Genomic DNA, 21,494 nt, shown 5'->3' with positions numbered 1-21,494 from the left:
TATTGGTGTTTTTGAGGATTAGAGAAAGGAGAGAGGACTACCAAAGTAATAACTATTTATTCTATTATTTACAGGTCAGAAAGATATCATAACCATGCAATTATCAGAGTAGTAAAATAGAAAGAAAAATGGATATAAAATAAGGTTTTCATTCTAATCCTTGCCCTGATTCACTTTATCCATATTATTTAACTTCCAAAAGACTCAGTTTTTCAATCAGTGATAATTTCTTACGTGCTTATTATTTGCCACGCATTGTGGTAAGTAGGTCAAAACATCTCCAGCCTTCCATGAGCTTCCATTCTAATGGGGAAGAAAACATGTATATTCATAGATATTGACAGAGGAAATGGAAGGTAGAAACATAAAGGGTAAAACAGTAAAACTTGGAGACTAGCAATTGGTCTCCTTCAGAAGTGACATTTGTGTTGGGTCTTGAAAGAAGAAGATTCTTCAAGGTCGAATTGAGGAAAAAGAGTATATCAACCATAAGGGATAACTATTACAAAAACACGAAGAATAAAAATGGAGTTTCCTAGGCAAGGAACAGCAAGTCCGTCAGTATAACTGGATCATAGAGTTCATGAAGGAGGATAAAATTTTAAATGGGAATAATTACAGTTTAAACAACCTTCTTCAGAGGGTTATTTTGAAGAATGAGCTTTGTAAAACTTAAAGAGCTCATATGAGCTGGGATTATTGGTCACTGCTGTTACATGGGTTACATGAATTTCACTCACTAGGAACAGATTTTTGTGCCTACCTCAAGCAAACTGTAAAGAAAGGAAAAATATGGTCCTGAGAGAGGTCATAACCATACAGTTTTCAGGGTGATGTAGTGGAAAGAGCACTGAACTTATAATCAGGAAGTTTTGGCTCAAGGCCCAGTTCTGACACTTATTTTATGGGTTTCATGGAAAGGCTAAAAATAATAGCAATCTCTCCCTGAGAATGCCGCACCCATTCCTGGGACTCTGTGTGTGTGTCTGGATTAGAGGACTATGGAATGTTTGGAGATTGCTCAGATGGACAGAAAAAAATTATTTGAAAGTCCCTTCCCATCTATGTATGTCCTATAGGTTTAACTCATCTCCCCTCCCCCCAAAAAAGGACTATACAACATACCCAGTGAAAAGATGAATATTTGTTAATGCTCATGGATAGATGAGCCAGAAATGGAATGACTGGAAACATAACAACGAAGTTTAGGGAAGGATTGGATATGGGTTAGGTGTTCTGGGCTGTTGAGATCCAAGGAAAGAAAAATGGGAAAGAAAGATATAAAAGGAGTTTTAAAAATGTGAAGGGGGGAGGTGTAGCTGGACTTAAAAACAGAGTGGATTTTTTCAGAGGAGAAGCTGGATAAAACGAATGGGAGAGTAGGCCAAGGCTGACCCCCTAGAAAGAGGACAAATTCAGCGTGTTCCTGGGCCTGGGAACTAGGAAATAAAAAGTGATTATCTAGTGTCAAGAATTGCCTGGGAGAGCAGAATAGCCAGCCAGAAAAGATTATATTTTTCTCAAGGGCCAAAGGCTTAGAGAGACAGTTTACAAATACGAGGTGAATCTTAAATAAAAAAGAAAGAAAAAATACACTAATCTGTAGATAAATTGGATTCATAGAAAGGGAACTTCTTTTGAAGTTCAAATATCTCAGTTTGAGCCCAGGGTCTGCAAATTTCTAAATGTATAATGATTGGGAAAGTCTTTTGGACTCACTGTTTCTCAATTTCCTCATCTGTAAAATGAGTCTCCTATCTTTCCTACTTCACAGGTTTTTTATGAAGCTCCCAGTAGACAATGTATGTCTACATTTTAAGCTACAAACTTCTATACACACACACACACACACACACACACACACACACACTCACACACACACACACATGTTGTTTCATACTTATATATTTCTTTTGGTTTTTGGATATTTTTTAAATTTCATGTCAGTTATTTATTTGTTAGACTCCGTAATTATTCCATTATCCTTGAAATGTATTTGCCAGTATATATTTGGCACTTGGAAAATAATTATTTGGGGATAGAAACAGAATCTGTGGCTTCATAGTGGAGAGGATTAAGGAAAAGAGTCAGACTCACTGGTCCATTACTGGCTTTAAGGTTACTTCTGGTTTTAAAAGACTAGAATCTAATTATTAAAGATAAAATAAATAATCAAACAACCAAATGAATAGATAAATGGATAAAAATCACTAAATTAACAAACAAAAATGAATGAACTAGTTAATTAGTGGTGATCAGCATCTGTACTACCCATAAGATCAGAGTCAATAACACTGGGAAAAGACCAAGTTCTTGAATATGTTCCAAATGAGAATATTGCCAGCTATAAGAACAATGTGCTAAGATAACAATCTGCTGTATGAACAGGGGACCTGCTTCCAAAAACAAGGGAGTTGGGACAAAACTATGCATAAGATCCATTGTTTCATTATTTGAAATGATTATAGCAGCCTAACCTAACAGGAAAGAATGTATGGCTTACAAGTTTACCTGAAATTTGTTTAGATTCTACATAAACCTTTTTTTATGCCTCAGTTTCCTTACTCCTAAAATGGGGATTTTCCTGCCTTATTTGCAGACTTTCTTCAGGAATTACCATAATGTATTGAATACAGTTATAAAAAATCTTGCAATAGGACAAAGTTAATAGAACTTAAAAAGTTAAAATTTAATATAAAAAAGTTCATATAATAGTGTATAAATACCTTATTAATATATTGACCAATAGGCAAGGAAAGTAAAAGTAAAATATATTGTCTATATTTTAATTTTGTTTTCCTTTCCATAGGAAAAACTGATATAAGGAAAAGGCAATTTAGAAAGAAAAAATATATATGTATACATATGTATATGTATAAATATATACTATGTAAGCCCTTAAAATTTTGTTGATATATATTTATAACATGCAATTAATAAATTTTTATTGATTTATTATGTTATATAACTAATCAATAAATATGTAAATTCTGGGGATATAAAAAGAGGTGTAATATTTATAGGGAAAGATGCGGTAGATATGAAGAACAGGGGATATAGAAGGTTTGTAGCAGGGAATGGAGGAGTTGAAAGGAGAGAGGGAATATGGCTGCCAGTGAGGCAAAGGAGAGAGATGCCCCCTGCTGAGAGGCTGTTTTTGACCAAATGGGGTGTCTGAGAAAAGAGTCACTTATGATAGCCTGCGGGGATGTCTTCTCACTGGATTGCTACCAATGTTGCCCCAGAGCAGGCTAAACATGGACTCTCCTGAAGGACAAGCCTTGCCCCTGACTTTGGTCACCCAGCAGGGGTCCAATAAGGACCTTTTGTAGTTTGATGATTGAACTGAGGTTCAGCTCCCTCTATGCCCCAGAAAAGATAGTCCACTTATCTGACTGAGATATTCTAATAAGAGAAATTTTAATAACCAATTAAGATTGGAGAGGTATCAGGGAAAAGGGAAGAGGGAGGTCCCTAAATAAGGTTGGAGTCTTTCTCAGCCTTGGAGTTGAGGCCAGGCCTCACAGGCTGGTGGAAGGTTTCTCTTATTCCTGTCTACACTATATCTGTGCTAGTTTTCTTAAGTTCAGAATATTAGCATGAGACAGTATACAACAAGAAGAGTTCTGACTTTCAGAGCTAGTTGGGCCAGTGTCTTTGGGCTGAACAAAATATCAGCACTACTCTCCAGAAACTGTGAAGAACAAGCTCCTCCCACTCCCCATTCCAGGAAGTACTAGACACATGACCCACTGTCACTCCCAGTTGCCCCTTCCCCACCAACTGTCAGTCTTCAATTTCTTCTCTATGGATATTCCCACTGTTGCTTGTTCCAACACAGTGGCAGAAAGTTCAGAACTTGTTCTTGTTTCCTTTCCACAGAGGCAAGACAGTCTCTGTCCTCAAGGGGTTTACAATCTAAAGTAAATGTACACAAGTATGTATATTTCATGAATTCATGAATGTATATATCACACACATACCTCAGTGCTGAAACTGTAAGGATATATATATGTATATGCATGTATATGTGTGTGTAGCTGTTATTCAATTTGTTCATTTACAACACGTTATGATCCCATTTAGGGCTTTCTTTTTTAAAATTTTATTTAATTAGATGATTTAGAATATTTTTCCATAGTTATAAGACTCATGTTCTTTCCCTCCTCTCCTCCCACCCCCTTCCCATAGCTAATGCACAATTCCACTGGGTTTTACATGTGTCATTGATAAAGACCTATTTCCATATTATTAATATTTACACTAGGGTGATCTTTTAGAGTCCACTTTCCCAGTCATGTATCCATCGACCCATGTGATCAAGCAGTTGTTTTTCTTCTGTGTTTTTTTTCCCTTAGTTCTTTCTCTGGATGTGTATGGTGTTCTTTTTCATATGTCCCTCCAAATAGTTCTGGATCATTGCATTGCTGCTAGTAGAGAAGTCCATTATGTTCAATTTTATCACCCATTTAGGGTTTTATTGGCAAAGATACTGGAGTGGTTTGTCATTTCCCTCTCTGGCTCATTTTATAAATAAGGAAACTAGGGCAAAAAGAGTCCAATGACTTACCCAGGGTTACCTAGCTAGTAATTGTCTGTGGCCAGAGACAGACAGACATACATAGACAGAGAGAGAAAGAGAGAAAATAGAGAGAGAGACAAACAGACAGGGAGAGAAGGAGAGAGGAGAGAGACCAATGTGTGAGTGTGTGTGTGTGTGTGTGTGAATGTGTGTGTGTGTATGTGTGTGCTCCAAAGTGTTCACCCACACACAAATACACAAAATCTTTCTTTCAAAACTCTTTCCAAGTCATGGGTTTAGACTCAGACAACTTGGGTTAGATAGTCTTGCCTCTAACAATAACTGACTTTTTGATCTCGGACATTTATCCTCAGGAGCAGTTTAAAACACTTGCGTTGTCTACTTCTTATATGACTTATAACAAAGGTACTTTTTAAACTACAAAATATTATGTGAATGCAAGCCATTTCTTTCTGCATACTTTCTGGAAAAATAATTGACTCAAAATGAGAAACATTTTAGAATCCCTTCCTTATACATTTAGTAAGAAAAAATGTAGAGACAAACTATTTTTCACTATGAACATATACACATTCAGATTATTTTGAATATAGTATTTAAATTAGCAATTTACATGAATAAAGTCATGAAAATGCTTTAACTAATGCTTAAATATCCCCTCATATCAATTAGAGCAATTCAAAGATAGAACATCATACTTTAGAACATAGTGGGTTCCCAAATACTTGAGATCTTGAACTCAAGCTAGATGGGGGGGGGGGGGTGGGGGGGTTATTGTTCCAGTATAGATAGGCTTAGACTAGTAGACCTCTTTGTTCCCAGGATACTCTCAGAGATCTTGGTCTATATTCCAGGGCTACAGAAGATTGAAGTGACTCTGGGCTCTCAGAGGCTAAATATCCCATCAAGGGCAAAAGCTTTAAGTACAAGCCCAGAGTATGACTGTTCCTAGGTCATCAGCTAAGTGAAGAAAGTCACTCCCAGAAGGCAGCCAGCCTGCTGACGTTTTGCTTCTGCAATAGCAACTCTGACAGACTGTCTACCAAGGTGTGAAAGGACTAAAATCTGTGTTAAGGGAAGGAGTACTCACACTTAGGAAGTCACTGATCCTTGAAGTAGAGAGGCATATGACATATGAATTATTGAAGTTTTTCTAGTTTAAGCATTCCGTATATAGCAGCACATGGAACAGATTTTTATTTTGGCTAATTCCTTCAGTTCATCTAGTTTTCTTATTACTAAAATAATTTGCCAGTCTTTATTGACCCAGGAGAATAATTCAATTTAAATAAAAATATGCCATTAATTGTCAGCTTTTTGAGTTCAAAAAATAAGCTTCATTTTATGGAATTTTCCTGGCATGAATTTTTCCATCTTGTAGGCTCTCATTTTTTTCTTTGTGTTTTTCTCTTCCTTTTGTTCAAACCTTTTCTCCCTGAGGCTCAATGGAACAAGGATTGACTGTACCAACTAATCAGATTCTCTCCATGTGAAAGAAATACAGAGTCAGTTTGAGATGAAGCAAAGGCAATGGCCTGGGTGATGTCATTCCAAGGGAGACAGTATCACAACAGTGTGGTTAAAACCTGATCTCAAACAAATACCTTGCTGGAGTCACCTGAGCAAAGGCTCCAGAGGTTTGGGAATGAGACCCTGAGTTGTTTCCAGAAAGCAAACCAAAGTACTTCCTAGTTGTCTGCCAAGTTTCCCATTTTTACTCTTTAGAATAGTTTCCTGAAGCATTCTGAGTGCTCTCTATCCAGGCCAAAGCCTTTAACTTGAGCACAAACACAGAACTACAAGATTTAAGTGTTCTAGTCAGCACTTATCCTGGGGTTGATTATATATATATATATATATATATATATATATATATATATATATAACTTAAATAAGTAAATAAATAAGTAAAAATATACATATATATATATATATATTTCATTTTTATACACTCAGATCTGTGGTTCCTTTGGTAGAAAGATGCCTACTAAGATAATTTTTGTCCAATATGGAAGAGAGTGTGCTTTGCCTTTTTTAGTCTTAGAGACTTACCTGGGTTACTAACTTAACATAACATTTCAAATATTACATAATTTAATCTTCACAATAATCCTGGAGGAAAGGTCCTGTTATTACCACAATTTGACAAATGAGGAAAATGGAGGCCAATAAAAGTTAAGTGACTTGCCCAGGGTCTCACAACCAGTATATGTCAGAAGCAAGACTCGGGTTGTCATGACAACAGGGCCCAATATCTATCCCCTAAGCCAAACTGTCTCTTGACTGGTTGACAATATTATAAGATCATTTAAAGCTGGCTAATGAATACCAGCATGTGGGGATTTCAAAGGCTAGAGAAATCCAATTGGATACAAAGAAAATGTTTCCCAAACTGAAGATTTCTATCTCCCTGAACTGGAAAAGACAGCTTTGATCAAGGACTCCTTTCAAAATCAAATACCATTAGAGCACACATTTCAAACATGCACAACTGATAGAAATTTAGTCTATTTTACTTTTCATCCATGGTGAATAGATGTGGCAACCAGAAGAAGCTAGTTGGAAGTGATTAGCAAAAGTCATCATTCAAGGAAAACAAATGTAAAATATCTAACCAGTATTTTTTAAAGTCCACATTTTCACTCTTCTTGAGACTATATGGCATACAAAGAAATAGGCTAAAGAATGGGACAAAATAAAGTAAAAAGGTACTAAAAATGTAATGTTCAATAAACACAAAGGGAAGTATTTTACCTCTCCTCAGCCTTCCTCTCCTCCCCACTCTCGCGCAAATATGCTGGGAAAATTGGAAAAGAGTTTAGCAGAAATTAGTTTATGATCAAGATATTTTACCACCTAAAGATTCAATTGGAGATATGATTTTGATTTAAGGAGTCATATAATTAAAAATTAGAGAAGCAAGGAAGAAAATATCTTTTCGTTTGTGCTTAAAATAACAGTTCATAAGCAGGAAAGAGAGATCACAGAAGATAAAATGGACAATTCTGATGATATAAAATTGAAAAGTTTTTGCAGTTAAAGTAGATAAAGTTATAAGGGAAATAATTAAGGAAATATTTATAGAAAATTTCTCACTTTTTAGCTTAATATCTTCATTTATTTTAATTAATTTATTTATTTTTAAAATATTTTTCCACTGTTACATGATTCATGTTCTCACCCTCTCCTCTACCCTCCCCCTCCCAGAACTGACAAGCAATAACACTGGGTTATACACATATTATCACTAAATACCTATTTCCATATCATTCATTTTTTGTAATAGACAAATCTTTAAAAACCTAACCCCCAAATTGTATAACCATATAAGCATGTTTTCTTCTGCATATCTTCTCCAACCAACCATTCTTTCTCTTGATGTGGATATCATTCTTTCTCATAAGCCCTCCAGGATTGTCTTGGATCATTGCATTCACTTTAGCAGCAAAGTTAATTATATTTTATTGTCCCATCGTGTTTCAGTTACTGTGTTTATTGTTCTCCTGGTTCTGCTCATTTCACTCTGCGTCAATTCATGGATGTCTTTCCAGTTCTTATAGAAATCAAACAGTTCATCACTCCTTATAGTACACTGGTATTCCATCACCACTATACACCACAATTTGTTCAGACATTCCCCAATCGAGGGACACCCCCTCATTTTCCAATTTTTTGCCACCAAAATAGCTCAGCTATACATATTTTTATTAAAAAATTCTTTCCATTTTTTAAAACTTTTTGGTATACAAACCCAGCAGTGGTATAGCTAGATCAAAGGGCAGGCAGTCTTTTAAAGCCCTTTGGGCTTGATTCCAAATTGCCTTCCAGAATAGTTGGATAAATATACAACTCCACCAGCAATGCATTAGTGTCCCAATTGTGCCACAACCCCTCAAATATTCATTATTTTCCTTTACAGTCATATTGGCCAATCTGCTAGGTATGAGGTGATAACTCAGAGTTGGTTTGATCTGAATTTCTCTAATCAGGAGGGATTTAGAACATGTTTTCATGGGATTGTTAATAGTTTTGATTTCTTCATCTGAAAACTGCCTATTCATATCCCTTGAGCATTTGTCATAATTTTCTCATTTTTAAGGTCTCATTTTCAAAATATGTAAGGAATTTCTTTCAGAGCTATTTTTTTACTTTTTAAATGGTAAATGACTGTGAAAAAGCAGTTATCAAAGGGGAAAATGACAAGCTCTCAATAAACATGAAAAAATGTTCCAAAATCCAAATCTCTACTAATTAGAGAAATACCAATTAAAAAACGCTAAGGTTCTATTGATTGATAATGATGAGGACAACAGTCAAGAGACTGTGGAAAGATAGGTATCTTGGTGCTCTTATAGCTGTAAATTGGTCTGTCTATTCCAAAAGCAAACAAACAATAACAATTTTGAACTATGGTCCAAAAGTTATTAAATCGTGGGTGCCCTTTGAGCCAGTAAAGCAACTATTAGTCATTTATTGAAAAAAAATGAAAAAGATGCATAGCTACAAACATATTTATAGCAGCTCTTTTTTTTTTAGTGGCAAAAACTAGATATGGCTGAGGATACATCATCTGGGGAGTGGTGAACAATTTATGAAGATTAATGTAAATAGAATATTTTTAAACCTTAAGATTACTCTTGTTGGCTGGGCATTTCCAAATAAACCTAACTCCCTTCTTATGTAGCCTCTAAGTATTCTGTATTTACATGAGAATAACATAAGGTCTTATGAATATCAAGGGGCACACTATGTATGGAGTTTTCCTGAGGTTGCAGTATAGTTACATTTTGGAAAAAGAAAATAAGGTTAACTTGTCATGTCCAGTTCTTGATAAAAACACACTGGCTCTTGTGAATTTTAGATATATTCAGTCAACACTCCCTAATTTTACCTTAACACTCTTTGGGACTACTGCTACCATTTTTAGATTCAGTTCAATTCACTTTAACAAATATGGATTATGCTGAGTCACTGTGCTAGGTGACTTGAAGCAATATTAATAATAATGATAAGAATAGCCATTCACCTACTTGATCACATCCCATTAGGAGAAATAGTCTTCCACAAATACACAGACGTCTTTGGAAGGAATAGACTCAAATATAGAGTTCAAGTTGTTTTCTTTCTCATACAATGATTTCTACATATGCTTGCCTTGGTGTCAATCTACATCTGGGCAGATTTGTTGTCTTACCAATTCTCTATTGGCATCAGGCTTAAAGGCAGCTGGATGGTGCAATAGATTGAATGCAGGAAATTTCATCTTTGTGAATTCAAATCTGACCTTAGGCACATATAAGTTGTGTGACCCTAGGCAAGTCACTTGACATTGTTTGCCTCAACTTCCTTATATGTAAAAATGAGCTGGAGAAGAAAATAGCAAACTACTCCAGTATCTTTGCCAAGAAAACCCAAATGGAGTCACAAAAAGTTGGACACAATTAAAAATGACTAAACAACAGCATACCCCATACATTAGGGGAAATGGTTTTTATGTCTTCCTTCTATGCAAATTGAGTAACTTTGATAAAAATTAATTCAATAAATTGTCTGATTGTTCAAGGGGAACATAGTAACAGGGTCTCGTAAGCAACAATATTAAAAACCCAGACTCTCAGGGTTATGACTAGAAACAGGAGAAGTGTCCTTAGCCACTTTCTGAAGACTTAAATGTGTGAATGTGAGTGTCCAAATAAGAGATTGGCATTGAGGGTAAAAGGGAACTATACACTTATTGCTTAAAGAGATACTTTGCAGTACGTTGAAGACATATTGAAACATTAAAATAGGAAGACGAAGAAGTCTAGATTTGATACCCTAGAGACTTAAAACCATAGCAATTTTCTTAGCAGAAGAATTATGGGACTAAAGAAATACTTGAGGAAGTTAATATTGGCTGTGACACAATTTGGAACAATTTGGAAGTTTAGAACAAGAAGCATCTGGAGTCAGGGAAATAAATTGTGAGGTGATTTAAATAATTCAGGTAATGGGATGATGGGATATTTTACTAGCTTTGTGGCAGTGGGATTGGAATAATTAAAAACAGTTTAATATTTATTCATCCCAAATATTGATGGGCATTAAGGATATCAGGTAAAAAGCGTAATAGCAGTTGCCTTCAAGGAATCTGCATTCTACTGAGGTCACAACATATACCTAGTAAGTATTATATACCAAAAAACGTTGAGTCGTGAGATAGCATTTAAGACTTAACAATTTTTAAAAATCATCTTGAGGCAAGTGCTACACTGTATCTTGAAGGAGCCTAGGGATTTAGAAAAATCAGAAATGAGAAGGGAATAGAATTCACTAGAGTTTGAGATGAAGATTGAAGTTAGATGATTTGTATATTTTAGAACTGTCTGCAAATATAGGATTATTGTAATCATGGAGAGTAAGGAAATTTAAAAGGAAAAGAAGGCGAAAAGAAAAGAAAACTAATGTAGCGCTTTAGAGAATGTTCCCAGCTAGTAGGTGAGACTAGGATAATGATTCGGGAAAGGCACTTGAAAAGTCATAATCAGATAAGGAGGAGGAGAATTAGGGAATAGTGAGTCAGGGGCAGGGAGTCTAAAGTGTCAAAAACTTGACAACTCAAGTTGAATAAGGCCTTGGAAAAGCCCATTGGGTTTAGCATTTAAGAAATCATTTGTAACCTTCAGGAGTAGACTTGAAACAATTGATAGGTATGGAGGCCTGATTGCAAGGAATCAAGAATAAAATGAAAGAAGAGGAAGTGAAAGTGAAAAATGTAAAAGACCTTTTCTAAGATACTGTTTATGAATGAAGAGATTATGTCTTGAGTAGCTTGAGGGATTTATAAAGATAAAGCAACCTGAGGTTGTTTATATGCAGGAGAAAAGAAGCTAGAGAGAAGGGATTGAAAGTGAAAGAAAGAGAAGGAAAGCTCATGAAAGAGAAGTGATTGGGCAAAGGGAGCAGGTGGCAGGGATAACCTTGGCAAAAAGAAAGACCTTTGTCAGAAAGTGAAGCAAAGAAATATAGAATAGGGGACAGTGTGGTTTATAGGTATGGTCTGAGCAGAAAGAATTTCTGATAAATTTTCACAGAAAAGTTCTCCACTGAAAGAAACATGGCAGCATTGGGTGGGAGGTAATTGATATAGGGTTTTGAGAAGAACTAAGATGGTTTAAGAAAGGCTTTCCAAGGAAGAATAAAAAAAAAAGACAACAAAAAGAACAGAAAAAGGCAAAGATGAATTGGAAATTTTATTAGTGGTTCTCTGATTATAATATGCCATTCTAATAGGGAAATAGGGAAGAATCAAGCATTCATTAAAAGCCTGTTATTACAGTGTGCCAAAAAGTTATCTCATTTCAGAATAGATAATATAGATATTAGGTTCCAGAAAGAAAAGAAAAATATGTTCTAGGATTCCTCTGTCCTTGCTGTCCATGTTATCGAATTTTAGTAAGTCACAAAGTTAGTTCTTTAATAATACACAAAGGAGACAACACTTGTTCTGAATATCCTAAGAAATAAGTTGGTGTTTTCCAAGTGAAAGTACATCAAACTCATATCAGTGAGGGCAAAGCGAATTGGAATTTTTAAAAAAATAGTCCAATGAACCTGAGATCACCAAATTTTTGTTTGTACATCAGTCTTAGAAAAATGAATTTATTTTGCCAAATACTGAATAAAATTAAGTCTTCAAAATAATTTTTGAAAATGGGATTTAAAAAAGCCAAACTGGGCCACTGCTTATGTGTTTACCTTAGATTCTCTTTCTTCTTTAACAATACTTTTCCAATGATACTCTATGACTGTGAATCACTGAAGAGAGAACAAGGGAATCTCCAGAGAATCCAAATTATGAATGACATGACGGCCACTGGCAAGATGTAGAGTAGGCTCAAGTGGTTATAACAAATCACTAACAATGATACATGCACAAGAAGTGGTATAAATGAGATTGTCAAAGAAACACAAAATTGACATTGGAGGTATATCAAACCTATTGTGAGAGTGAAATATCAAAGTGCTGCACTTGTACTCAAGCAATTTAAAAGATCTAGAAGAAGGATTCCATCATGTACAGTATATTGCCTAAGGAAGGTGTGGACAAGAATCACAAAGAATAAGAAGGCATGGTGGATTGTGATCTTCACTGCTGAAATTAATACCTGAATTGCAAAGGGGGAGAATCACTTAAAAATGTTTTACAAGAGAATAACCACCAGATGATCATTTTCAGGTATAATATAGTGAGGAATTTTTTTTTTTTGCAAATGAATATATTGCACTTTTTTTCTAGGAACTTAGGTGGTAAGCATTATCTCATCAATACTTACATAATTGGCAATGGCCTAGGATAAAGAATATTAAGTCATTAATATGAAAAAGTACTCAAAATCAGTGTCAAAAATGAAATGTGAGTGTATATGCCTCTATTCCATCACCAGCACTCTATTTGGCATTAATTTTTATATGAATTAAGACTTTTAGAATTTCTAAAACCATCAATCATTCTTCAATATCACAACTTGAAGTATAGCTTTCTCAACACAATTATCTCAGATCCAGGATGGGGAAAAGTAAAAACAACTTTAACTCGTTCGACAGGAGTACATTTTTCAAATGTCCAAGTCTTTCTCTCTTAAGATGAGCCATGTAGATTAAGTCAAAGAATATATTGACTGCCTCCAGTGTGAAATTTTTCATTCCTGGGATTTTTATTAAAGACTTTGTCTTTGTCAGACAAGCACCTTTAAAATACCATTAAAGTACAACTATGAGCAGGAGAATATATGTGCATACATCTCGCATAAGACCCCAAAATTTTATAACGGACTAAAGATGGCATCTGCTTTGACTTGAGTACAGATCCATTTTTGTTTCCAGTTTTTTCAGAGTTTTCCCTTATAGCAGGGTATTTGAAGGTACTAAGGATTCTCAAATTACATTTTTTCCGGTTATTGACCAAAGGTCAACATTTTTAATTTAGAACCAAGTGTTCCCCAGTGGATAGTGTTGACTAAGATTTAGCACTATCTCTAGACCATTTTTGAAATGTTACCTTCTTAGGGCTCATATTTTCTATGTCTTCAAAGCAAGATTATTAAAGGTCCCCAAACCTTCATTTCTAAACCAGAAACTGAGGCAGAAAAAAACAAATTTAGACTAAAATAAGATTATTTTTCCACCTTAGAGTCAATGATATAACTTGAGAATTTTATATTCTTCTCATTGAATGAATGGGATAGAAGTTCCCATGGCAACTCCTATAGGAAAAAAAAAAATACACTCATTAGAGCTGAGAAGAACGTTTTGATGTGGGCTGGCTTTTTAGTGTCTATTTCTGGCTCCAGGAAAGCCTGTACCTAAAGGGAGTCTGTGGAAGTTCAGTCATTTTTCAGTTGTGTCCTATTCTTCATAAGCATATTTGGGATTTTTCTTGGCAAAGATACTAGGGAGGAATGCCATTACCTTCTCCTGCTCATTTTACAAATGAGTAACTGAGGCAAAAAAAAAGGGTAATTGACTTGCCCAGGGTCACACAGCTAATAAGTATCTAAAGGCAGATTTGAATTCAGCAAGATGAGTATTTTTTACTCATTGTGCTATATACTTTGTGTGATTTTAGGCAACTCGGCAAAATTTGCTGAGTCTATTAATTTTACTTATCTCTTAAATGAGGGGGGTAGGACCACATGGGCTCTAAGTTCCTTGAAGTTCTAAATTGATGTTCCTGTGATCTAAATAAGTATAGGGCATATACAAAATGTTGTTTGTCCTTCAAAGCAGCTAGTGAAAAAATGCTAACTATAGTAGGACTCTCTATTGGTGAGTACAAAGGGAATGCCAGAGTTTGCCTGACACCTTAGAGATTGTGAAAACCTTGAGTTCTCATAGACATGAAAGAGGGCTCTGCATTCTATACAAGAGAAATTGCAAAGAAGTTGCAAAAAATTGATTGACAGCCCTCAAGCCTAGATTCTTAAGAGCTGGCTGGGTGAAGAGTCTTAAGTTATTGGATAGCTTTTCAACTGTCTGTCTCTGAAGCTGGATTCAACACAGAAGCTGTTGAATCTGAGAGGCTCCCTGAATTAACCATCTCTTAAACTGCCTGCCTTGGACTATTACCAAGAAAAGGTTGAGGGTGACTTCCCCATTCATTCTGGTGGGCATAGTGATTTGGGTGAGGATTCCTCTACTTCCTGGATCTTTTAGGGACCTTCAACTGGATTCTTCAGTCTGACCCACCAAGGACTCTGGAGAGTGTGTGAATCTGGGCTCCCTGTTTGGATTTATCCTTTATTTAACTTGTAGATTTATTTAGTGTAGTGTAGAAACTTTATTGGGTGAAGAATCTGGGTGGGAAATAGTCAGACGGTCCATCTTTCCCTACCATTCCCTTCCCTTTGTTAATAAAATTATTTATTTACTTGTGTGTGTTCCCTTTCCTAAACATTTCCCCCTTTCCCTTAAAATCCCATTATAACAATTCCAGTATTGCTTTCAAACCTTTGAAAACTTGCCTAGATCTTAGGAGATAGTTTGTTTTTTTTTTTTAATATAGAATTATGGTCTTCATCAGAAATGTCAATGTGTTGATTCTTCAGTCCAGACAAATAGAACTTTAGGCTCCTGAAGAAAGCAATTAGCCAAAGCATTGTGATGGAATAAGTATATGGAAATGTATGCAATGATAATCTTCAGCCAATTGGGAGATTTCAGGATGTGAAGCTGGTCAGTTCCAAATAGTCAATGATGTCTAAAATTAGCAATTTGGCTTGACTCTAGAATATCATTTAGACTCAACTTTAAAGCACATCCTTTTAAACAAATGTAAGGTGAACTGGTTGTAAGATTTGTTAAGACATCTATGCCCCTTTTAACAAAGCATGCCCATTTATTTCAGAATAGATAAGTGAAGAATTAATCAAAGGTGAGTTAAAGTGATGTAAAGTTAACTTCTTTTTTTTTTTTAAACCCTTACCTTCCACCATGGAGTCAATACTGTGCATTGGTTCCAAGGCAGAAGAGTGGTAAGACTAGGCACTGGGGGTTAAGTGACTTGCCCAGTGTCACACAGCTGGGAAGTGTCTGAGGTCAGATTTGAACCTAGGACCTCCCATCTCTAGGCCTGGCTCTCAATCCACTGAACCACCCAGCTGCCCCCTAAAGTTAACTTCTAAGACATTGTAGGCCAGTGAATGGATAAGTGGGAAGGTAAAGTGAAGGCTGACGGTATTTTCTCACAATTAAATATGAAGTTGTTTTTGTTCACTTATTTCAGTCATGTTTGACTCTTCATGACCCCATTTGAGGTTTTCCTTTTTTTCAAACTATTTAATTTCCACAATTACATGTAATAATAATTTTCAACATATATTGTTCCAAAATTATAAGATCCAAATTACTCTCTTTCTTTTCCCTCTACCCTCTCAGAAATGGTATGCAATTTTATCTCAGTTTTACATGTTTGATTATGCAAAACACATTTCCATATTGGTCACTGTTTTAAGAGAATGCTCATATAAAACCAAAATTCCCAAACAAAATCATAAATAAAATAATGTGGAAAATGGTACACACTGATCTGAATCCAATTCCAACAGTACTTTCTCTGGAGGTGGATGGCATTCTTTATCATAAGTTCTTCAGAATCGTCCTAGAATACTATATTGCTAAATCTTTTACAATCATACATAATTAAATAATTAATTAGATCATACATTTAAATCATCATACTGTATTACTATTACTCTGTACTATCTCCTAGTTCTGCTTATTTCACTCTGTATCAGTTTATGTGGATCTTCCCAACTTTTTCTGAAATCATTTTGCTCACGATTTCTTAGAGCACAATAGTATTCCATCACCATCATATACCAGAATTTACTGAGCCATTCTCCAATTGGTAGACATCCCCATAATTTTCAATTCTTTGTCACCACAAAAAAAAGAGCTACTGAAACATTTTTTATACAAGTAGGTACTTTCCCCTTTTTATGATATCTTGGTATCTTGGTAATATATATCCATAATGGTATTTATAGGATCAAAGTTTTATAGCTCTTTGGGATAGTTCCAGATTGCCCTCCAGAATGGATGAATCAGTTCACAACTCCACTAACAAATCACTAGTGTGTATTTGGGTTTTCGGGGTTTTTTTGTTTTTTATTTGGACAAAGGTATTAAAATCGTTTCTTCTCCAGTTCATTTTATAGATGAGGAAACTGAAGCAAACAGATTTAAGTAACTTCCTTAAGTTGACAGCTAGTAATTGTCTGAGGCCAGATTTGAACTTGGGAAAATAAGTCATCTTGACTCCAGGTCTGGTACTCTATCCACTGCATCACCTAATTGCCCTGTTCTTCCTCCTAGGAGGTCTTTCTATTCTCTAGGTATCTCAATCCACTGTGCCACCTAGCTGTGATAGATGACCAAAAAAAAGTTTGAAATGTTAATAGATAGTTTCTGTCAGAAATCAGTTTGAATATTTATTGTTGTTGTTATAAAGGAGTCCATGGTGAGGAAAAAGTAAATGGGAAATAACTATGATGTAATGTTTTAAAGACTACAATAAAAGTTTTTGTTGTTTTTGAAGAAACTCTAAGAAAAAACAACTTCATCCATATAAATAATACCCCTATGGAGAATTCTTAGTTTGATTTTTTAAAGGGGGGATATCAATGCCTTGGTAAGGTAAAAAAAAAATTACCTGTACTCTGGTATCAGCATGAACAAACTATTTAAGAATCCATTTTAAAGGAATTATTTGCTATAAATTCAGTAATAAATTTTTAAATTAGGCTAGGAGAATAATGCATCAATCAACAAAGCAGTTTACTACTGCTAATCTCTGACAGAATGACATATTGGGCTGTATTTAAAGCACAGCATACCATTTATAAAATGGGATTTATGTATGACTTGTTATGCTCTGACAAAACAAATGCCATTAGAATACACGGGAAAATAATTCCTGCCATCCTCTGGGTTCAGTTATCTCAGCAAAGAAACTGCGGCTTTTTAATGTGGTTGGCACGAGTACAACTGTCTTACTGTAATTATATCTTTCAAATGTCACAGTCAGGGACATGACCAACTGCCTTGACCTATAATACAGCTAAACTGCAATCTCATGGGTAAACGGTTGATTTTAAATCCCTTTGTCCCTGGATATTCTGACTCTTTTATCATTTCTGTGCACACCAACTAAAATGTGGGTTAATCTAATGCTACATGTTTTTTTTTTTTAATTGGAAAGTGAACAATTTAATAGAATATTCTACATAAAAAAACAAAAACATCCACAATTTTTTTACTGAATCCATCAAAGGAAGCAAAAGTTTTACTATTATGTAGATATAGCCATACAACATAGAAAATGGCAACAAAATAAGGATTCAATGTCTTCCTTATCAGAAACTTCTTAACTAATCTAAGAGTGAAAATGTCCACCATATTGTCAATCAATCAGCTTGATTGACTTATTTTCAATGAATGGTTTTTTTTTAATTGAATCATCAGAATCAACAAATTACTTTGGCAAAATAGAAATGTCGCCTTAAGCTAAAATATTAGCTTCATGAAATAATCACTATGTGTTTTTAAAAATACATTCTTTTTAGGTCATAATTTTCAACTCATGGATCCATAAAAGTCTTAACAAGAATGCCTGATTTACTATATAGGTCATTTCACATAGAATTTCACACCATCATATTAAAAGGAAAAGGAAAGAACCAGAATAAGGCCTGAAACATTTCTTTATTATACAAAAGCTCAAAGACAGAGTAATATCTTCTTTCTCAATTTTTGTGTTTTGAAATTAGTGATGAAGAAACTTAAAAACCATAGGAAACTCATCCTGAAACCAGTTGTCATCACTGCCAATTAGCCATAACAATCCATGCAAAATAAGGCCAGTTCCATGATTCCTTCTTGCCAATCACAAACATAGATTCACAGGAACCCTTTTCAGGGTCTCTCTTCTTCCTAGAATTTCTTATTCTTGTCCCATTCATAAATGGGCTGGCATAGAGAGAGAAACAAACACACAAAAATACAATTCACATATTTAGATCTATAAGAGACTTTAGAGACTGATCTGTCTAACCCTCTCCTTTTACAAATGAGTGAAATGAGAGGTAAACTATCTTTGTGCTTAATGACAGAGATAGTCAATGAGAGCCAGAATTTGAACTTAAGTTCTCTGACTCCAGAGCTTCAATATCTTCCATTTATCTCACTGTTTCTACACTTGAAGAAGGGATCACAGATAGTTCAGGAACTACAGGCTATACAGAGGACTATGTGAGCATCCTGCTTTTGAAAGGTTCTCCTATGATGTTCTATCTCAGCAAGCTGAGAAAGATAATTATAATAGTAAACATATAAATGCTTTAAGTTTGCAAAGTACTTTATAACTATTATCTAATTTTTATCTTCCCAACAGCCTTTTGAGGTACATGTTATTATCTACATCTTATAGATAAAGAAAATGAGTCAGGTAGAGATTAAGTGATTTGCCACAGTTCACACAGATATTAAGTATGTAAGAATATATTTCTACTCAGATCTCTACCTAACTCCCATTACAGTAGTCTAAGAATCTAGTTGATTGATGTGATCATCAGCAATACAGAAATACCAGGGACTAGCAGATCTAGCACCATAAGTACATCTAATAATTGTTCTTGCCATGAGAAAAATTTCTGCCTTTCCTTTTTGCCTGTCTTAACTTCCAGGGGCATGGTGTGCTCCATTTTTTTTCAATTATCCATGAGGTTGTTTACATCCTGTTCAGAGCTTATTTTCTGGGACTTAGAAATCTTTTTTGGTGGTCATCTAGTACAGACTCAAGTTGTTGACTTGGCCTCACTGACAGCTAAGTGGGGACTTTGATAACTTTCAAGGGATGTGACAGTTCCTAAAATAATTCTCCATACTTATTTTAATCAGTTCATCTCTTTCCAAAAGTAGCTATTTTTGTTAAGGGGACAAGGCCTTTAAGTTCTTTTATTAGAACTTTATTAAAAATACTCTTAAAAATAAATACTGCTCATGCATCTTCTGAACAGAAAAACTCATGTTAGATCAAACAGTCATATGATATTTTTTTTCTTTTCTTTTACTGGGCCCTAGAAAAATAATAAAAGAACAAATGATATTTATCAGAATGGCCATTTTTCATCATGGGGAACTGGTGAGAGGGGGTAGTTAATTATGTTAAATCACTAGGAAAATACTATCATGGTGAAGAGACAATAACATATTAGATAAAATAAAAAATGTACAGAATTGCAAGGTAGGAATCTCTAATTGGATAATTCCTAGGCTCATTACCTTTCTCCGTCTTGAATACATACATTAAACCTAGTAAAGAACTGTGGTATCACTAATTCTGGAGATAATATAAGCAGCGTTGCATGTCATTCAGCTGACAAACAATTGACAGGTAGTTTTTACAATAGTAAGATGGATTCTTATATGGGATGTGTTGATTACTTATGTCAGTCCCCTTGAAATTTAAAAGCAGTAGTAATTATAGCTGTAAATCTGTACTATGTATAATTAGATTACAATTTATATTCATTGTCATTAAAAAAAAAAGCAGGCAGCCTGAGACATTATTGTCAGGTGGTGAGGGAGGGTGGTTATTGTGATTTCCTTAAAACAATAATCTCTTAGCATTATCTGTTTGTGGCTTCTTCAGTTTAGATTCTGGGTCCTAAGGAAAATTTTTTTCCAAGAGGTCTCCCCAATTCGTGCTTTAGTGAATAATGAACAGATTGAAAAGCAGAAGAAATCCCAATTTCCTTCTTTCCTCCAATCTATAATCTTGGAATACCTCATTTAAATGCACAATTTGATGATTATATCATGTATAGTCAAGAATTTGGGTCCCAGTTGTGCCAATGAAGAACTGGTTTGATCTCAGTCATACATACATATATATATATATATATATATATATATAACACAAGGTAGTTAAAATGGCAGATAAAGAAGACAGTTGAATCAGAGCAGAGGTCCATTGAGGTAACCCATGTTTCTGGCAACAATATTGGAGGCACTGATGGAATCTTACAAGATTTTTCAGGGAAAGAAATTGACCAAAATATAGCAAAGGAATCAAAAGCAATATTATTACCCTCAGGAAAGTAAACAATGGTCAATAATTATAGAGCCTTATGGATATTTTCTTGTCTTAATTAAATCACGTCATGGGAAAGATTTATACATTTATCTAGGATATACATGATATAAATATAAAATAATATTAGCAGGCATTCACATTATTTTCTTTCACAGATCAAAATGTTACTGTCATACAATTTATTGAAAGATCCAAAGAACTCAAAATTCTATATCGTTTATTGATTGTTGTTTCCAACAAAACGTTGAACTACAAAACACAGCCTGGTTGGCTCTCTTCCAGCAAAGGAGCCTTCATATACCTATTAAAATGTTATAAGATTAAGGTAGCTAGATATCTTAGTGGATAGAGCCAGGCCTGGAGATGAGAGATCCCAAGTTCAAATGTGACCTCAGATAATTCCTAGCTTTTTGGTCCTGGGCAAGTCACTTAATTCATTTTTCCTAGCCTATACTGCTCTTCTGCCTTAGAATTGATTCTAAGAAAGAAGATTAAGGTTTTTTTTTAATGATAAATAATTTCAAAATAAAATTATGCAGGATTCATTGATAAATTGAACCAGAGAAGTAATTCAGTTAAAGGATATGGGAACTGTTAGCATTAAATGAGGAATAAAAGAGTGAGATACATGTTTTTAAAGGATATTTACTATTGCCATGCAGTATATCTTGCATAAGTTCCAAATGGAGAGAGATCCCTTACTGTGTATGTTGAGATCCTCTATATCAGTAATATCAAACTCAAACATAAATGATCTCTATGAGCCAAATATTGACTTAGAAAGCCAAAACTTAACATTAGCTATATAATATATAT

This window comes from Monodelphis domestica, chromosome 3 (assembly GCF_027887165.1).
Source record: "Monodelphis domestica isolate mMonDom1 chromosome 3, mMonDom1.pri, whole genome shotgun sequence".
Classification (NCBI taxonomy): domain Eukaryota; kingdom Metazoa; phylum Chordata; class Mammalia; order Didelphimorphia; family Didelphidae; genus Monodelphis; species Monodelphis domestica.
This window is presented reverse-complemented; position numbering follows the sequence as displayed.